We start from the raw sequence: 6,171 nt of genomic DNA, 5'->3' as shown, positions 1-6,171 counted from the left end.
AGCAAGGAATCTGGTTGCTAAAAAGGTTCATGGTTAGGCCTGGAGTGATGGCCTAGCAGCAAGTCCTTGCCTAGCATGTGCCAAGATCCCATATGGGTGCCAGCTCATGTCCCAACTGCTCCACCTCCCTTCCAGCGCCCTGCTTGTGGTCTGGGAAAGCAGTAAAGGACAGCCCAAAGCCTTGGGACCCTGCACCCACATGGAAGACCAGAAAAAGCTCCTGTCTCCTGGCTTTGAATTGGCTCAGCTCTGGCTGTTGCAAGCACTTGGGGAGTGAAACAATGGATGGAAGATCTTTCTATCTCTCCTCTGTGTACATCTGTCTTTACAATAAAAATAAAACAATCTTTAAAAAAAAAAAGTTCATGGTTTGCAGTCAGTTACGTAGACCAGGGCACTCAGGTAGGAGACTCAGTCACTTCTGCCATATTAAAATATGAGCAAAATATGCCAAAATAGGATTTATATAATTTTAGTATTTAATACATTAATGGGTAACACATATTAAATGACCACAGAATAGTCTCATTTGATTCTCCTGATTAAAGGGCTAACTTTGTGAAAGCAAAAAAAAATAAAAATAAAAATTGGAATATACTGATCACTTTTGCCCAATCATGGTTCATCCACTGGATTAAGGAGTCAGTTCATCTCAATTAAGCCATATGGCCAGGAAGAGGGGCAAGGTGTGTTCCAGTAGAAGTGTGCGGCCTTCTTTCTTGTAGAGACGAATGATTGCCATTGAAATGGGCAAGTTCATGAAGCCCTGGATGGTGGTGCTAGTCCTGCCTGGATGCTACTCAGCTGTCATCATGAAGAACATTGATGATGTCACCTCAGACCACCGCTACAACCACGCTGTGGGATTGACCATTGTCCCCACAAAGTGACAGCCACCGTGGGTAAGAAGAAGACCGCCCAGCAGTTCAAAAATAAGTCACTTGTAAAGGTTTATAACTACAAGCACTTCATACCCACCAGGTGCTCTGTGAGTATTCCCTTGGACAAAACTGTGATCAACAAGAATTATCTTCAGAGACCCTGCATTGAAACGTAAGACCCAAAGAAAGGCCAAGATCAAGTCTGAGGAGAGACACAAGCCTGGCAACAGCAAGTGGTTCTTCCAGAAGCTGCTGCTTTAGATATTTTTTGTTCCACTCGTGAAAGACTTAAAGAAAAAAAAAAAAGAAATGCAAGCTACTGTGAAGAGAAAGAGCAATTAAAAGAGGCGATCAGAGATTCATCTGATTGTACTACAGAGCAGAGCACTTTCCCAGCTCATCTTATTTCTTGTAAAATGTCTCCTAAAATAGTGGTCACAACCTGAGAAAAGGCTCTTTCCAGAAGTGTACTCCAGGGCTAACTGATGGTACCTGGTGGGTCCCAACATTCTATCTGTCATCATCCCTGCATTGTAGGGGATCCTGGGGTGAAGGACTGCCACATTCTTTTTGTTCTATGTGTGCTCAGGGTATATGAAATTTCTAGCATTTTTCTCTCACCTAGGTCTGTTTTTATATGGGAAGGTAACTGAGGGTGAGTAGCAATCTGCTAATTTAGAAACTAAAATATTATTGGCAGACTTCAATCTTTAGTAAGACATTTAGTAATTCATGATTATTTGAGATCCATAAGACCACGCAACACAGTGGATAAAGGCTAGTACTCTAGAGATAAAACTCCCTGGTTCTGGGCAGATTTGGGTTCTCTAAAGTATTCTTTCCTGGGTCATAAAACTTTAAGAACTGATTTGGAACATTCTGAAGCGTAAAAATACCTGACATTAAAAAAAAAGGTTCCCCCCACTCCTGTCCCCAGGCTATTCCACATGTCATGGGAGAAATCCCATGTGACAAACTGTTTCGCATGGGTGCTAAAAGATTTTCTTTTTCAAAAGGCATTGCTCATGTCTTCCTTATGGCCAGCATCATGAGATCATTCGTGCGGCAGATAACACGCATTTAACTGAGATATCCTTTAGATAGGGCCGCCGTGTAGATGAACCACAGCAGGCCTCAGTCAAGCAGGGAGTATGGCCACCCTGTTCCTCAGATGCAAGTGATGTAGGGGTGAATATGGGACCACGTCTAGCCAATGAGAAAAAAGTTTGTATGCCAAAAGGACCTCTTGGAAAAATTTCTTCACTGACAAAAGGACAAATGCGTGAAAAAACCCTTCCCAATCTCTTTCTTTCCTACTTCTGAAATACGTTCTGGGAAGAGAATGGTTCTGGATAGAGACTTTTATCAGGAAATCAAGACACTTTTAGGAAGAACAAATAAAAAATGCAAAGCGTCCACATTACTGACAGAATCTTCTATTCCCACATCAGGTTGAAAATTACCTTTTCAGGGTAAAAGCCATTGCCTGTGTTGCCAGCATCCCAAATGGTTATTGGTTCAAGTCCCAACCTCTCCACTTCCACTCCAGCTCCCTGCTAATGGCCTAGAAAAATAGCAGAAAGTGGCCCAACTGCTTAGGCTCTATAACCACATGAGAGACCTGCAAAAAGCTCCTTGCTCCTGGCTTCAGCCTGATCCAGCGTTGGCTGTTTTTAGCCATGTAGAGAGTGAGCCAGCAGAGAGAAAATCTCTTTCTCTTTCCCTTTCTCTCTGTAACTCTGACTTACAAATAAATGAAAAAAAAATTTTTTTAAAAATCTAAAAATAAAATTACCTTCCCTAGGACCTTCTACCAGATTATTTCATTTAATCATACTCTTGAAGCTACTTTTATTTGTTTATTCGATTCAAGGTTGAGGTCTCTGCCAGTTCATACTAAACATTTCAACTCATTTAGATGAAACAAATATTTTTAAACCGCTGGAACACTGAGGCTACTTTCTTTGGGTTTAGACACAAACAGAATCCTATGCCTCTCTCATCCATGTTTATTTGCACACCTATTTCAGTAAATATTTATTAAAGTCTTCCAACATGCAGGACTAATACAGCATCCTAGAGAGAAACAGAGATGGGGGGAAGGAGAGAGAGAGCCCACAAAGATGAATGAAACCTGGATCTTTTCCTAACAGAAATTTGCAGTCCAATTGAGTAGACAAGAAACAATAAAACAAAAAGCAATATCCATAGTTTTGGCCTTAAAAGGAAGCTGGAATCCACTTTTGTAAATCACCAAAGCATGCACCTATCACATTTTATATTTTATTTTTACATGCCCAGAAATTTGAGCTAACAGTGAAGCAAAAAGGAATAAAAGAGGATGAGGTAGTAGAATAAAAGATGTTGAACAAGGGGGACTGATTCACACGCTCACACTCCACTCCTCAAGTTGGAATATAGGGGCAAATGTGATTGATGCCTTAGCTCGGGGCCTCTGGAAAAAAAGACAGTGAGAAAGGCAGTTTGCTCTACCTGGCTCCCTTTCAGCTCAGGAGTTGGAAAGCCAATCCTGAACAAGATTTCTGGGTTTTCTGGCTTTTGTACAATATAATAAATAAGGCTCTGGCAATTTGTGTAGACTCTTGCACTGGGTCAGCAATTACTATGTGTGAGAGTGCTTCAAAACGACAATCTTCTATACAACACTCTGAACAGCTTTTCATATGTATAAATATGATGTACTTTCTTCTTTGGTGTTTAAAGCTTAACCAGACAGAAATGACTCTTTATCATCTACAAAACAGCTAGAGCAAGCCCAAGACAATTCCCCAAAGTAGAATAAAATCCAAGACAGCTTATTATGATGGATAAAGCTTGCAGACTTGGGAAGCCGACAGGTTTGAGTGCAAATCCTGGTTTTATTGTTTTTACTTGTATGATCTTGGGCAAATGACTGTACCATTCTGAGCCTTTGTTTTTCTAATTCATGAAATGGGATCACAATGCCTCCTTCCTGGGATCACTGCAAAGATAAATGAAGTGATGCATACAACCGATAGGTAGACTCAACATTCATACTCAGTGCTTGTGCTCTTACCTCTGTCTTGATTTTTTTTTTTAAGATTTATTTGTTTTTCTTGGAAAGGCAGTTGTACAGAGAGAAGGAAAGACAAAGATCTTCCATTTGCTGGCTTGCCTCCCCAAATGGCCACAATAGCCAGGTGAGCTAATCCGAAGCCGGGAGCCAGGAGCTTCTTCCAGGTTTCTCACCTGGGTGAACTATTCCCAAGGCTTTGGTCCAAGCTGTACTGCTTTCCCAGCACATGCAAGCATAAACAGGGAGGTGTATGAGAAGGAGGGCAACCAGGACACAAACTGGTGCCCATATGAAATGCTGTGGTTTTAGGGGGCCAATTGAGTCATCGTGCTAGGCCCTATCTTATTTTTGATTTTGGAAATATTTTAGATTTTCATTAGACCAGCCAACTAATAACTCCTTGGTAGCAGTAGCACAAATAGGGGCCCTGTGCAATGGCTCAGTTGACTAATCCTCCCCTTGCAAGTACCAGGATTCTGTATGGGCACTAGTTCGTGCCTTGATTGCTTCACTTCCCATCCAACTTCCTGCTTGAACCAGCTAAAGCAGTAGAGGTTGGACCAAAGCCTTGGGAACCCTGAACCCATGTGGGAGAACTGTAAGAAGTTCTTGGCGCCTCACTTTGAATAGGCTCAGCTGTGACTGATGGGACCATTTGGGGAGTGAACCAGCAGATAGAAGATCTTTCTGTCTCTCCTACTCTCTGTAAATCTGCCTTCCCAATAAATAAATAAGTAAATCTTAAAAAAAAAAAACAAACAGTAGCACAAACAATCAAAGATGGCAGATAATCCCAGACTTATGTATTCTTTGCATTTGAGAATACTTACTTATAATTACATTTGATCAGGAATAAATTTTCAGAATATGTGCAATGCTTCAAAAACTTATGTAAAACTGGTATAACATTAATTTTGAAACTCTTAATTTGACTACTTGGTGGAATGATAGTCAACAATAAGCAGGAAATGGGCAGCTATCATGCATCTGATGTTTTACAAACAAAAAAGAGTTGATGGGAGGAGTTCCTTCTAGAAACAAACACAAAGCATAAAAGGACATGTTCAGTGTCCTCAAAGAGCAGCTATCATGTGACTTTTGTCTCTCCTGTCTCTTTTCTTGCATCGTATGCTTCAGATTTCTCCAGAGTTTTGGGAGTTGTCATTCAGGTGTCTGTAACACAGTGTGCTCTGGGTAACATTGCACCACAATGCTGACAGGTGGAGATAGGCATTTGGTGCAGTGGCTCAGACGTCTCATTGTTCTTTCATGTTCCAAATCAGAGCCCGGATTTTAGTCCTGCATCCACTTCTTGGTAATCCACACCTTGGAAGGCAGTAGGTGATGGTTCTACTATCGGAATCCCTTGTCACTCACATTGGAGACTTGAATTGAGTTCTAGGCTATTGGCTCTGATCTGGCTCAATCCCAGCTGTTGTAGGTCTAGTACATAAAAGATCTCTGTTTCTGTCTCTCTGCCTTTCAAATAAGTAGAAATAAATACTTTTAAGTAGTTAGATCTAACAAATCCCCAATCCTCTGCCGGCCTACTCTCTGTTTCAGCCCTCATTATTTTTTTCCAAATGTATTGCTATAAAAAACTACAGTGTTTTGAGAGAAAAGTAGAGAAAAGTGGTTTTTGACTGGTGTTTGTTGAACTCTTTATTTAGTGGAGTGTTAAATTCATGAATATAAAGTAAATTGAAATTATATCATTATAAATAATTAAAAGAAAAGCAAGAAAGGAAGGAAGAGAGAGATGGGAGTTAGAGAAACAGGAGGTGAGAAATCTCATTCTGGTTTTTTGTTTTTAAAGATTTATTTATTTTTATTGGAAAGTCAGATTTACAAAGAGAAGGAGATACAGAGAGAAAGATCTTCCATGCACTGGCTCATTCCTCAAGTGGCCGAAAGAGCCTAGCTGAACTGACCCAAAATAAGGAGCAAGGAGTTTCTTCTGGGACTCCCATATGGGTCCAGGGTGCCAAGATTTTGGGCCTCCCTCTACTGCTTTCCAGGCAACGAGCAGGGAGCTGGGTGGGAAGAGGAGCAGCCAGGATATGAACCAGTGCCCATATAGGATCCTGGTGCATGCAAGGTGAGGACTTTTGCCACTAGGCTATGGCACTAGGCCCCCTCATTATGTTTTTAAACTATATGCATCAAATGCATGGAAATTGTTCCCCTTATGTAAACTTTCAAAAATTAAAAAAAATAAACTTCAAACACAAG

The 6,171-nt window shown here is 40.9% G+C and overlaps 1 pseudogene; it reads left to right on the top strand.

Annotated features, from left to right (window-relative positions):
- The first annotated feature begins 746 nt into the window (after window positions 1-746).
- Window positions 747-1,142, top strand: LOC101525153 (large ribosomal subunit protein eL27-like; annotated as a pseudogene).
- The last annotated feature ends 5,029 nt before the right edge of the window (window positions 1,143-6,171 follow it).

The sequence above is a fragment of the Ochotona princeps genome, chromosome 5, assembly GCF_030435755.1.
Source record: "Ochotona princeps isolate mOchPri1 chromosome 5, mOchPri1.hap1, whole genome shotgun sequence".
NCBI lineage: Eukaryota > Metazoa > Chordata > Mammalia > Lagomorpha > Ochotonidae > Ochotona > Ochotona princeps.
The sequence above is the reverse complement of the archived record's forward strand: the minus strand, read 5'-3'. Positions and strand labels throughout refer to the sequence as shown.